We start from the raw sequence: 15,193 nt of genomic DNA on the forward strand, positions 1-15,193 counted from the left end.
AATGACAATACAATTAATCATAATAATAAACAAGATGGATTGAGGATTTATTATGTCCCAGACATACTTTACTAGTCTAACCAGTAAGGTAAGGAATCAGAACTCAAACCTGGTAACCTGACTGCAGAGCCAACATACTTAATTGCAAGGCTCAGCCTACAGCCTTCCAACCATTCCTACAGTAAAGAGGATGAGACGGTCCTCAGATAAAATGACTGAAACATGATCTTTGTCACATGCAAACTGCAAAGCTCTGGGGAATTTTTACTGAAAGCCCTCAAATTGTTTATCATCTCCAAACTAGAAATAATACCAGAAATAATACTAGAAATAATACCTACCAGCATGGTCAAGAACTAATGAGATGACATGCAGCGCTCGCTTTGTACCTGATAGACAGTAAGCTCTCCACAAAGAGTAACCCCACAGTGAGGAAGAAGAGGAGGTGGGTCATCCTATTTCTCATCATTACGATTATTGGTTTGTTTTGGGGTCAGGGCTGCATTTGTTTTGTATTGCTGCTATGACAAATTACCACATTTGAAACTTAGTGGTTTCCAATAATTAAAAATGCATTATCTTACAATGCAGGTCTCACTGGGTTTAAGTCAAGGTTAAAATCTGAAGATTCTAGGAGAGAATCTGTGTCCTTGATTTTTTTCAGCTTCTTAAAGGCTGTCCACATTCCTTGTTTCATGCTCCCAAAACACAAAGCCAGCAATGGTGAGTTGTGTTCTCACATTTTTAAATTCCAACCTCCTCTTCTGCTTTTAAGGTCCCTTGTGATTACCTTGAACTCACCCAGATAATCCAGAGCTAACATGTTTAGCCCCAAGGCTCTACTATGCAGGCAGTCCCTGAGATACAAACATCTGACTTAGTACAACTTACACTTACAAACAGGGGTTATTATAGGTAATAGATGAATGTACTTTATCCAACTCACACACGAGTTCAATTTAACAACAAACCTACAGAGCCTCGCTCCTTCACAACCTGGGGTCTGCCTATAATCTCTCTGTTTTGAAGTCAGCTGATTCACAACCTTAATTTCATCTATAAACCTAATTCTACAGAGATTATTTGTTCGATGATGGGAAATCAGCACACATACATTTCATTTTATGTTATTTTCAAAAACAAAACATACTTTTCTGTACAACTTCAATTATAATTGCAGTTCATTCATATCACTTTCTTACTCAAAAGTCACTCATGGCATAGCATTATATATGCAAAAAAGCTAAACATTTTTAGTTCATCGTTCAACGTCCTCAATGATCTTATATGATGTAAGTCCTTGTATTTTGAAACAAATTTCTAATCACCACGTCTCAGAGAAAAATAGACTTGGGCCATACTTATTCTGCCTAGAATATCCTTCCCCCAGCACCATCTAATTATCTAAATTATTCTTATTTCTCAGAATATGATAGAATTAAATATAATTTTATCTGTGATATATTTCCACTCAGGATGTGCAAAAATTTCAATGACACAAATTGTCAGTACCTTCCTTTGTTATTTGTCATGAACAAATGTCTATGAACACTTTTTTTATTTCTTTGGTGCACACACATAGGCATGCTCTTTCAAAATCTTTGAAATGATTGGCTGTTTAAGTCATGTAAGTTTGTGTTTAGAATATCCCACAATATTATTTCTGCAAATTTCTAAGCTAATTCTGATATTGGAAGGTTTTCTCCGAACACATACTCTGAAAGTGTATTTCTAAAAAGTATTATGCAATTTCATAGACCCAAATGAACATTTAAAATGGGATAAATAATAAAATAGTGCACTACTTTCCTGCCAGCCACCAGATCCCAGAGATACTATTATACTAATAAATAAAAATGGATATGATAAACTGTTTTCAATTGTGTACTATTTGGAACTATATTAAGTATTCTAATAAGAGGAGAAAATAGCAATATAAAAATGCTTGTGGAGAAATGCAACAGAATAAACATTTAATGAAAGGTTCAGAGGAGAGAAATGTATTCTCGTCTATTCGTTTTCCGAATACAAGCTTCTAAATACAAGAGACCAATTCAAATACAATAAAGTAGAAGGAACACAGGATAACAAAAGTCCACTGCTGAGGAAGTGGGGTCTCTGGAAAAGTCATCTACACTATGCCTCACTTTACACACCTATAAAGCACAGAATATTAAATACTTGATTTCCAAGACTCATCCTCAGAAATTCCAGGATCATTTGACGTAAAGAGCCTACTCATCATCTGGGTAAATGACGTAGTTCATTATTCACTTCAAGTAATCTTTATCTTTTTAACAAAACATCATTTTAATACATATCAGTGCTATTTAGATAAAAGATTATCTTAAAATTAAGCTCATTAAAATTAAATTATAACATTTTACTCAATCATCATTCTTGCAAATGTACCATAATCTTATTAATATTTTCAAATATATGATTCAAGTTTATTATATTCTATTAAACATCATTGAAATGGTCCAGTTTAATATCTATGGCTATTGTGTAAGGCTAAATAGACCCCTGCTTTCATGAAACAACAACTGCCACAGAAGTTTCCCCATGTGATCTTTCCATTTGTGACATAGTTACTGAATTAAAACACTAGGCCATCAGCATGAGCATGTTAGTTGCTTTTTCTATTTACTATTTATTTCTAATATGGCAACCACATATTATTCAAAAGATTTGACAACCACATATTACACATATACTAAAGAATCTTTTTTTGGTACCACAAGGTGGCATCTTCTTATTTTGATATAAATATAAACCTCTGAATATTTACATAATTTGAATAATTCCATACACCTGAACTATTTTTTTTTTAATTTTAAGACAACCATTTAACAGCTGTGCAAATATATGGCAATTCTGTTGGCTAATACAAGTAATACTTGTGGATATTTAGGCTCCTGGTACATTCAGAATATTAAATCTTTAATAGAATGATGAGCTGTTAACACTAAAAACTCAATAAACACTGTCCTCTAAATGTTAAGCTCATAAAGATTAGTAATACAAAGTATACAGTGTAAAATAAATGTATTTAAATGGAAACTTCCTTTAACACAGCCACAGTGTGAAACAGACCGAGTCTCCATCATTTAATTAATTGTTCATCACAGCTAGACAAAATAACAAATGCACATTTATTCTATGGCTACCCTAGGCCAGAAAACTACGTGAGGCAATCTTACCTATATTTTCACAACATTTCCTAAGAAAATGTCTCTAAATATATCAACTCTAAAGCCAAATGCAGTGGTCTAGTTTTTCTGAAACATAGTAGCTATGTAAATCATCTGGGGAGCTTGATAAAATACAAAATTCCGATTGCCAGCCCTTAGAAATTGTAACCTCAAAACAACATATTACACATAAACATCAATAAATGTTAACAAGGAATTCTGACACATTAAAAATAAACTTTACAATAACCTTGCAAAAGTAATCTTAAAAAAAGAACTACTAATCTGAAATAAATTGGTGAATACATAAAACATACTGACAAATCACTAAGCCTGCTTACTTCTGGCAGTTATGAAAATTGTAACTCTTAATATGCCTTGCTTGAAATTTTTTGTCACCATTTCTTGCCCCACATCTTCTGGTGAAAAATCGATAATGAGTGTGATGAGAGCTTCCAAAAAAAAGAGGAAGAATAGATAGGGTAAGATTTCTCTCAGTTATTGCACTTTCCTGTGTACAGCTTAACCAACAACTTGCCATTTTGTAAAAAATAAATGGAAGACATATCCTATGGGGGTATAAAAAATACAATGACAATTACAACAGGGCCACAGACAGCTCTATGCTCAAAGTGGTGTCGCAACCTTTAGACTCTGATGACAAGATTTGGTCATCGGCAGAATATGTCGATGGACAAGAGGAAGTCACTTATCTCTGGACACATTCTGTCCTGTTACATAAACATATATCCCTGCAGTTAAAACACTGTAATCTAGTACTGTTTTATCTAGAACAATCACTGATTAAAGATGCAGGTATTTTTGATGAAGAAATATTCCCAAATTTTGAAAATATTGTAGCTAATAAGATCATAGATCCAGGTTGAAAATGGTTCCCAAAATTCTAACTGTCATTCTACAGTCATTCTCTCTTTCAAGCCTATGTACATACATACGCATTCATACATATGGAAGCATCAGGTGATTGTTGCTACATTTCATCCAACTTTTAGACAGAAAAATGATGCTATAGCACCACTGTGATCTTCATTGGGTCTATGAGATGTGAAGTTTCTCAGTTGCTCCTCTCTAGCCTTTTTAGTCTTTTGCATGTTATTTCCTTCAGATAGAAAAGATAGAAAAGTTGCATTTCAAACAATAGTGCAAATTAAAAGAAAAAAAATCCCTACCTCACACCACACATCAAATTAGTCCTGGAGTTTAAAAAAGGAAAATAAACTATAATGGCACTATAAGATGTTCAATTCTAGAATAGAAAAGGTCGGAATGCACAACCCCCAAGGCATAACATAACTATTAAAAAATGGATGGGTTTGGTAATAAAAAATAAAGATAAAAACTTTAGTATTTTTATCAATTCAATGAAAGGCAAATAATGAACTAGGGGAAATAGTTGCAAAATATAATATAAACAAAGTAATTTTGCACATATTTATGTATATTGCATACATTTTTGTAAGAAAATAGCAAGCAACTTAGAAATTGTGAAAGTTAGACAATTCTCAAAGAACTACTAATATAAACTTAAACTTATTCAATTTCATTAGAGAAATCAAAGAAGTTCAAATTAAAACAGTAATAAAAGGTTTTTTTAATCTCCAGGTTAGATTGGATTTTTTTTTTAACACCTAATATTAGAGGGAGGAAAGAAAATAGCAGTCTAGAATATTGCTATTGAGAATGTAAACTGGTATTTTCTGGAAAGCAAGTAAATAATTCATGTAAAAGTTTTAAAATGAATACATATATTTTTAAATAACAAATGCATGTGTAGTAATATATTTAAAAGATAAGCGTGAAAAGATATAATGTCCATATAAGATGAAAAGCATAAGAATACAATAATCCTTTGAATCTGCTACATTGCAGCTGTGAAATATGAGTTATAAAGGAATTAACTTTAATGAAGTGAGAAGTTGTGTATATTATGAAGATCTTTATTTTCATACATTTATTTTCAACATTGTAAAAAGAAAAACTATAAACATAAGAGGAATATTCCAGGAATATACATTGAAACATTAAAAGAGTTTATTTGAAGGGGCTTGATTACATGCGCTTTTTTAATATCCACTTTTAGTTTCCTTTTATTTCTAAAATTTCCATAATGAGTGTGATGGTTAATTTTATGTGACAATTTAGTATACTATAGCGCCCAGTTGTTTGGTCAGACCCTAGTGTGGCTGTTCCTGTGAAGGCATTGTTTAGATGTGATTACCATTTACAAACAGTAGACTTTAAGCAGGTTTCCCAGTGTGGGTGAGCCTCAGCCACCCAGCTGAAGGTCTAAGAGCAAAGTCAAGTTTCCCATAGAAGAAATTCTGTTTCAAGATTGCAACATACCAACCCTACCTGATTTTTCTGTCTGCCTGGCCTGCCCTGCAGATTTGAGGCTCAATACTACAACATCCACTCCTCCCTGAGGTTCTAAGCTGCCAACACATCCTAAATTTTCTGATTGCAAGCCCCCACAGTTCTGAGAACCAATTCCTTAAAATAAATCTTTCTCCTTCTCTCTCCACACACACATACACACACACACACACAGACTCACACAAACACACACACCACTGTTAGCTCTGTTTCTCTGGAGAATCCTGACTAACGCAATGACATCTACAAGTTTTGGCATAAGACACAATGAATAAAAAGATCTTTGAAAATTTAACAATAGGGAGGCAGAGCAAGATGGCAGCCGAGTAACAGCTTCCCTGCATCTGGGCACCGTGAGTCTGGGGAGATAGGACTCCAGGCATCTCTGGCTGGTGGGAACTGCCTATCATCACCCCTGAGAGGATACAGGGAGTCAGCGAGAGACTTCTGGACCCCAATAGGAGGACTAAAACAGTGGAAAACCGGCAAGTGTGTTCAATCCGTCTAAACCCGTGAGCAACTTCCACAGGCACGAGAACTTAAAGAGCAAGAGGAGGTGAAAGGAAAATTAGGGCAAGGAAACAGATAAAAGAAATCACTCATGAGGAAGAATCAGCAGAAACCTCCAGGCAACATGAAGAACCAGTCCAGAACAACCCCACCAAGGAACCATGAGGTAGCAACTGCAGAGGATTCCACCTATAAAGAAATGTTAGGAATGACAGAAAGGGAATTTAGAATACTCATGTTGAAAACAATGACTGGGAACTGCTAATAAAGTGGAAAATAACCAAAAGGAAATCCAAAAACAGAATCAAATAAGAGATGAACGATATGAAGAATATAAAAAGGATATAGCAGAGCTGAAGGAACTGAAACAGTCAATTAGGGAACTTAAAGATGCCATGGAAAGTATCAGCAACAGGTTAGACCATGCAGAAGAAAGAATTTCAGAGGTAGAAGACAAAGTTTTTGAGATAACTCAGATAGTAAAAGAGGCAGAAAAGAAGAGAGAGAAAGCAGAACGTTCACTGTCAGAATTATGGGACTTTATGAAGCGTTCCAACATACGAGTTATAGGAATTCCAGAAGGGGAAGAAGAATGCCCCAGAGGAATGGAAGCCATACTAGAGAATATTATAAAAAAATTTCCCAAATATCACCAAAGATTCTGACACACTGCTTTCAGAGGGCTATCGGACCCCAGGTCGCCTCAACTCTAACCGAGCTTCTCCAAGACACATTGTGATGAACCTGTCCAAAGTCAAGACAAAAGAAAAGATTCTGCAAGCTGCCAGGAGTAAGCGCCAATTGACCTACAGGGACAAATCCATCAGAGTGACCACAGACTTCTCTAATGAAACTTTCCAAGCAAGAAGACAATGGTCATCTACCTTTAATCTACTTAAACAGAACAATTTCCAGCCCAGAATTCTGTACCCTGCTAAGCTAAGCTTCAAAATTGACGGAGAAATCAAATCATTTATGGATATACAAACATTGAGGAAATTCACCACAACAAGACCAGCTCTACAGGAAATATTTCAACCTGTTCTGCACACTGACCACCACAATGGATCAGCAGCAAAATAAGAACTCAGAAATTAAAGGACAGACCCTAACCTCCACACTGATGCAAAAGATAAAACTAACCAATGGACTCTCACAAAATGAGAGGAATAGAATACTACCACACTTATCAATTATCTCAATAAATGTTAATGGCTTGAATTCCCCACTGAAGAGACATAGATTGGTTGACTGGATTAAAAAACACAAGCCATCCATTTGCTGTCTGCAAGACACACCTGGCTTCAAAAGACAAATTAAAGCTCCGACTCAAGGATTGGAAGACAATTTTTCAGGCAAATGGAATTCAGAAGAAAAGAGGAGTTGCAATCTTATTTTCAGATACACGTGGATTTAAAGCAACTAAAGTCAAAAAAGACAAAGATGGTCACTTTATATTGGTCAAGGGAAAAATACAACAAGAAGACATTTCAATTCTAAATATTTATACACCCAATTTAAATGCTCCCAGATTCTTGAAACAGACCTTACTCAGTCTGAGCAATATGATATCTGATAATAACATAATAACAGGGGACCTTAACACTCCTCTTACAGAGCTGGACAGATCCTCTAAACAGAAATTAAACAAGGATATAAGAGATTTAAATGAGACCCTAGAACAACTGTGCTTGATAGAAGCATATAGAACACTCCATCCCAAAGACAAAGAATATACATTCTTCTCATCACCCCATGGAACATTCTCCAAAATTGATCATATCCTGGGACACAAAACAAATATCAACAGAATCAAAAGAATTGAAATTTTACCTTGTATGTTCTCAGACCATAAGGCACTAAAGGTGGAACTCAAATCTAACAAAAATGCTCGACCCCACCCAAAGGCATGGAAATTAAACAATCTTCTGTTGAATAACAGATGGGTGCAGGAAGAAATAAAACAGTAAATCATTAACTTCCTTGAGCATAACAACAATGAAGACACAAGCTACCAAAACCTGTGGGATACTGCAAAAGCAGTTTTGAGAGGAAAATTCATCGCTTTAGATGCCTACATTCGAAAAACAGAAAGAGAGCACATCAACAATCTCAGAAGAGATCTTATGGAATTGGAAAAAGAAGAACAATCTAAGCCTAAACTCAGTAGAAGAAAAGAAATACCCAAAATCAAATCAGAGATCAATGAAATTGAAAACAAAAGAATCATTCAGAAAATTAATGAAACAAGGAGTTGTTTTTTTGAAAAAATAAATAAAATAGATAAACCATTGGTCAGACTAACGAGGAATAGAAAAGTAAAATCTCTAGTAACCTCAATCAGAAATGATAAAGGGGAAATAACAACTGATTCCACAGAGATACAAGAGATCATCTCTGAATACTACCAGAAACTCTATGCCCAGAAATTTGACAATGTGAAAGAAATGGATCAATATTTGGAATCACACCCTCTCCCTAGACTCAGCCAGGAAGAAATAGAGCTCCTGAACAGACCAATTGCAAGCACTGAAATCAAAGAAACAATAAAAAAGCTTCCAACCAAAAAATGCCCTGGTCCAGATGGCTTCACTCCAGAATTCTATCAAACCTTCAAGGAAGAGCTTATTCCTGTACTGCAGAAATTATTCCAAAAAACTGAGGAAGAAGGAATCTTCCCCAACACATTCTATGAAGCAAACATCACCCTGATACCAAAACCAGGAAAAGACCCAAACAAAAAGGAGAATTTCTACCTTTACCAAGTTTCGCAAATACCCCCGTAATATGCACCACAGGTAGAATGTAAATGTTTTGGCACAGTAACTGAGATAACGCCAGAAAGGCTATGTTAACCACTGTGTTAAAAATGTGTCAAATGGTTTATGAAGCGAGTGTATGATACCCCATGATCATATCAATGTATACAGTTATGATTTAATAAAAAAAAGGAGAATTTCAGACCAATCTCACTCATGAATATAGATGGAAAAATTCTCAACAAAATCCTAGCCAATAGATTACAGCTTATCATCAAAAAAGCCATTCATCATGATCAGGTAGGCTTCATCCCAGGGATGCAAGGCTGGTTTAACATACGCAAGTCCATAAACGTTATCCACCATATTAACAGAGGCAAAAATAAAGATCACATGATCCTCTCAATAGATGCAGAAAAAGCATTTGATAAAATCCAGCATCCTTTTCTAACTAGAACACTGAAGAGTATAGGCATAGGTGGCACATTTCTAAAACTGATTGAAGCTATCTATGACAAACCCACAGCCAATATTTTACTGAATGGAGTAAAACTCAAAGCTTTTCCTCTTAGAACTGGACCCAGGCAAGGTTGTCCTCTGTCACCTTTACTATTCAACGTAGTGCTGGAAGTTCTAGCCAATACAATTAGGCAAGACAAGGAAATAAAGGGAATCCAAATGGGAGCAGAGGAGGTCAAACTCTCCCTCTTTGCTGACGATATGATCTTATACTTAGAGAACCGCAAAGACTCAACCACAAGACTCCTAGAAGTCATCAAAAAATACAGTAATGTTTCAGGATATAAAATCAATGTCCACAAGTCAGTAGCCTTTGTATACACCAATAACAGTCAAGATGAGAAGCTAATTAAGGACACAACTCCCTTCACCATAGTCTCAAAGAAAATGAAATACCTAGGAATATATCTAACGAAGGAGGTGAAGGACCTCTATAAAGAAAACTATGAAATCCTCAGAAAGGAAATAGCAGACGATATTAACAAATGGAAGAACATACCAAGCTCATAGATGGGAAGAATCAACATTGTTAAAATGTCTATACTTCCCAAAGCAATCTACCTATTCAATGCCATTCCTATCAAAATACCAACATCGTACTTTCAAGATTTGGAAAAAATGATTCTGCGTTTTGTATGTAACCGGAAAAAACCCCATATAGCTAAGGCAGTTCTTTGTAACAAAAATAAAGCTGGGGGCATCAGCATACCAGATTTTAGTCTGTACTACAAAGCCATATTGCTCAAGACAGCATGGTACTGGCACAAAAACAGAGACACAGACTCTTGGAATGAAATTGAAAACCAAGAAATGAAACTAACATCTTACAACCACCTAATCTTTGATAAACCAAACAAGAACATACCTTGGGGGAAAGACTCCCTATTCAATAAATGGTGTTGGGAGAACTGGATGAAGACTGAAACTGGACCCACACCTTTCCCCACTCACAAAAATTGATTCAAGATGGATAAAGGACTTACATTTAAAGCATGAAACAATAAAAATCCTCAAAGAAAGCATAGGAAAAACACTGGAAGATATTGGCCTGGGGGAAGACTTCATGAAGAAGACTGCCATGGCAATTACAACAACAACAAAAATAAACAAATGGGACTTCATTAAACTGAAAAGCTTCTGTACAGCTAAGGAGACAATAACCGAAGAGACAACCTACACAATGGGAAAGGATATTTGCATATTTTCAATCAGACAAAAGCTTGATAACTAGGATCTATAGAGAACTCAAATTAATCCACATGAAAAAAGCCAACAATCCCATATATCTTTGGGCAAGAGACATGAAAAGAACTTTCTCTAAAGACGACAGACGAATGGCTAACAAGCACATGAAAAAATGTTCATCATCTCTATATATTAGAGAAATGTAAATCAAAACAACCCTGAGATATCATCTAACCCCAGTGAGAATGGCCCACATCACAAAATCTCAAAACTGCAGATGCTGGCGTGGATGTGGAGAGAAGGGAACACTTTTACACTGCTGGTGGGACTGCAAACTAGTACAACCTTTCTGGAAGGAAGTATGGAGAAACCTGAAAGCACTCAAGCTAGACCTCCCATTTGATCCTGCAATCCCATTACTGGGCATCTACCCAGAAGGAAAGAAATCCTTTTATCATAAGGACACTTGTACTAGACTGTTTATTACAGCTCAATTTACAATCGCCAAAATGTGGAAAGAGCCTAAATGCCCACCAACCCAGGAATGGATTAACAAGCTGTGGTATATGTACACCATGGAATACTATTCAGCCATTAAAAAAATGGAGACTTTACATCCTTTGTATTAACCTGGATGGAAGTGTAAGACATTATTCTTAGTAAAGCATCACAAGAATGGAGAAGGATGAATCCTATGTACTCAATTTTGATATGAGGACAATTAATGACAGTTAAGGTTATGGGGGGGGAAGCAGAAAGAGGGACGGAGGGAAGTGGGGGGGGGGCCTTGGTGTGTGTCACACTTTATGGGGGCAAGACATGATTGCAAGAGGGACTTTACCTAACAATTGCAATCAACGTAACCTGGCTTATTGTACCCTCAATGAATCCCCAACAATAAAAAAATAATAATAAAAAAAATAAAAATCTGTCATGTAAGAAAAAAAAATTAAACAATAAATTGGGAATAAGAAAAAAATATCAAATTCTCGTGGAGATAAAGCAACATGACTGAGAAAAATCATCCTGTTTCTCTACTTATTATTTAAAAGTCACTGGCAATCATGTACAAGATAGACATAATGTAAAAAAAAGTTATATCAGCTCTATGTAATCACATCTTTGCCATCTCTATTATGTGCGATGATGAAATTTGTCACTTGTCTGCTATTTACGGGTGAAATTTTAATAATTTATACCATGTAAGCATTTGCTGATAAGATAAACTGCAATCGTGAAGGTGTTTCATGTGAAAAATAAGAAACATTTTCTATTTTGTTGCCTTTTCGTATTAATATCTGCTAGTCTATCATGCTAATTAATAAACATAGCAGGCAGGGTAAGTCTCTGGGATTTTTTTCGTATTTTATTTAATTTATCAAATGGAAAATAATCCAGCAAAGAGTCATTAATTTAATTTCTTCTGAGAGGGAATCATTACTAGATATGTTAAATTTTCAACAATGCTGTTTCAAAACAGCTGTAGCCATGGAAAATTTTTATAGTTTTAATTGAACATCTGTGCATTTTAATTGAGAAGGGCTGATTCTGTACCAACAGAATCACAAATGTCCTTGTATAATGCAAGGTAGGAGTTAGGATCACAGAAAGCAACATGATGACATAATCAGATGTTGGAGTCCAAGAAAGATATGAACATAGTGCAGTGATGGGTTTAAATATCAGGATGGGGCCATAAGCCAAGAGAGATAGGTGGTTTCCAGAAACTGGAAAAAGCAAAGGCATGAATTGTTTCCTAGACTCCCAAGAATAAACGCAACCCTGCCTACACCTTGATGTTATCCCAGTAAGATACATTTTGGAATTCTGACCTCCAGAGTTGTGAGATAATAAATTGGAATCACTTCAAGCCATAAAGTTCTCATAATTTGTTACAGTGGCACTAGAAAACAATCACACTCCTTGATGTCACTTTATTCAGCCAAATGTTTTGTGGTTACATTCAACACTTGGATCTATGACAACCACTTGTGTCCACAAGGACGTGAGCCTTAGGAAAAATCAGGATAATATGCTGAGGAGGATGAGCTAAAGATATACAGTACCTAGCTACTAGCTATAGTTGAGCCCAGCAGTCAGCCCTAGAAGCCCTTGCCTCCATATTTAATGCAATTAAGTCAATGAATGGTGGCATATTCTGTGATTTGTGCCAAAAATACATCTTATGTGACAACCCTTTCCTGCTCCTCCCAGCTCTGCTCTCAAGTCTCTCGCTCAGTCATGATGAGTCACGATGTGAGGACTCCTAGAGGTAACCAGGCCCTGCAGGCTCCAGATGACCCCTGTGGAGCTGACTCAGAATCACTCCTTACGAGGGGGATGCCCCATGACGAGCAGGGACCCACTTACTGAGCAGGAAGGGCCACATAGTCTCAGCTGTAGTCTCAGAGGCATGGCCAAGGGGTTATAGGTACAGCAAGGGGACAACCCAGAGGTCCCAAGGTGTAATGTGTGAACGAGCTCCAGATGTGGTGGATTCAAGTTACATAGGCAGATGTGGATCCATCTCCCACTTATTCCATGACCTTCATTGTGGGCAGCATAAGAATCCCCTCTGGGTGAAAAAAGTTGCTCAGAACCACCCACATACCTCCTACCAAAATAAATCATGCCAACTTGCTGAATCACAGAATGACTCCTTCTGTCACCAACCCTTGGTGTCAAAGTTCTGTGATTACAACTGTATGCTACTGATGGCTTTTAAGACTAAATTTATTGGAAAGAGCATAGTTTTAGATTACAGGCAGTTTCAGGTTATAAACAAGATAGGTAGGCTCCGTAGGTTTGTCCTTAAGTTTAATTTGTATGTAAGTTGGAGTAGGTACATTCATCTATTACATGTAATAGCCTCCATTTGTAAGTGCAAGTCATACTTCAGATAGATGTTTGTAGCTCTGGGATTGCCTATAGTAATTTCTGCAGGAATTTCTCCTTCATGTGAGCTTAACCCAATTTATTTTCGTGAAAAATAGCTACCAGTTCTTTCCTTCATATTTGGATGAGGAGGGAAGTATACAGCAAAGTTCAAGGGCCAATGTGCCAAAAAGGCTCTGTTGTAATCGTATTTGTACTTTTATCATATCCAGTGATGAAATTGGCACTGGCATCCTGGAATACAGTAAGCATTTTCATTTATGTATAAGTTTACCTCTAATTCTTTCCAAAATGTATCTTAACATAAGACCTCTGCATTTCCTATTAGATTAATCTCAAATATTTTGTGTTTATAATTTCTACTTTGAAAGGAATTGCTTTTGCAATATGTGTTAAAGTGATAGAGATTTTGTGTGTTCACTTGGGTGCTTTGACCTGTACATTTTTAGTTCTTTTTCTGCCTGGCTTATATCACTGATTTTTAAAATATTTAGTTGACTTTTTTAAATATGTTAACATTATTTGTTAGTAAATTCATTTTTATGTCTTTTTCCCAATAATTATAGTATTTAATTGTTTCATCTTTTTTGCATTAACAAGAAGATCCAGAAATTCTAAAATTAATATTGCTGAGAATGGATTTCTTTCTTTGGTTTTGGAATGTATGTATATCTACCTGTCCATGGTTGTTGAAGAGAGAAGTAAATAAGAACAAGACCCAAGAAGAAAGATGGGAGTTAATTTTCATCAAGAGAAAAAAGGTCAACTTCCTAGGGCAGACAGAAATACTGAGATGAGTTGTGTTCAGGACCAGCAGGAAGTGGCTGGTTGGCTTCTTCCTTGTCCATACCCTAGTGGAGAAAGGACAAAACACCATCACACTGAGGATAGTGGGAGGAACAGTGGGAGTCCAGTCCTGGGTGACATCAGTGGGCAGTTAAACCAGCACCAGGAACCACCTCCTTGCAGATTTTCTATTCTTTAAGGAGACAATGTTGATTATTTGGGTTTTCATTTTATTTACAACCAAACACATCCAGTGGAAACAGGTTGCAAAGGTGTGGACTAGATTATTCCAAACATGCCTCACTGGTTTATCCTGCATTCTGATGACTTCCTGAATTCTTCTTTGAGGCAACCCATTTTCTAGAGGCTGTCTGTGGTCAGCCTCTGGTCAGAGCTCACACTCCACACATTTCTACATGCTATGTCCAGTGTGGGTTATCTTGCTGTTACCTTATCTTTGATTTTGGGTGAAACAAATGGAGAATAAATGAGTAGCAGTAATAAACAGAACAAAGAACTTCTTTTCTGGGAAAAAGAGCTATGATGCTAATAATTTACAGGTAAAAACACTGATTAATTTATCCATATTAATACTTCTCCAACCTGAAGTTCTCAAGCTCTGAGAAGTTCAGAGATGTGTGCTAGAACCTGACAATTCTGTGTGAACTATATGAGGAAAACTAAATGTTAAACTTTATAATTGAATTAAATAACTACTACCCTGTTTTCCCCAAAATAAGACATCCTCTGAAAATAAGACCTACTCACAGGAAAGATAAGATGTCCCCTAAAAATAAGACCTAGCACATCTTTGGGAGCACACGTTAATATAAGCCACTGTCTTATTTTTGAGGAAACGGGGTATTGCAAATTCAGCCATTTTCCTATATGATCCACAATGCCTTCATTGCAAGTTCAAATCCCAAAACATTTTCTAATGAAAATTTTTTC

General features: G+C 36.0%; 1 long non-coding RNA gene across 1 annotated transcript in view; it reads right to left on the reverse strand.

Moving 5' to 3' along the window:
* LOC128594492 (uncharacterized) overlaps positions 1-6,248 on the reverse strand; it is a 38,273-nt gene extending 32,025 nt beyond the window's left edge. The window contains exon 1 of the long non-coding RNA XR_008382576.1: positions 6,188-6,248. This is a non-coding gene — a long non-coding RNA (uncharacterized LOC128594492). The remainder of the gene's footprint in view (positions 1-6,187) is intronic.
* Positions 6,249-15,193: the final 8,945 nt, after the last annotated feature.

Source organism: Nycticebus coucang, chromosome 9, assembly GCF_027406575.1.
Source record: "Nycticebus coucang isolate mNycCou1 chromosome 9, mNycCou1.pri, whole genome shotgun sequence".
Taxonomy (NCBI): domain Eukaryota; kingdom Metazoa; phylum Chordata; class Mammalia; order Primates; family Lorisidae; genus Nycticebus; species Nycticebus coucang.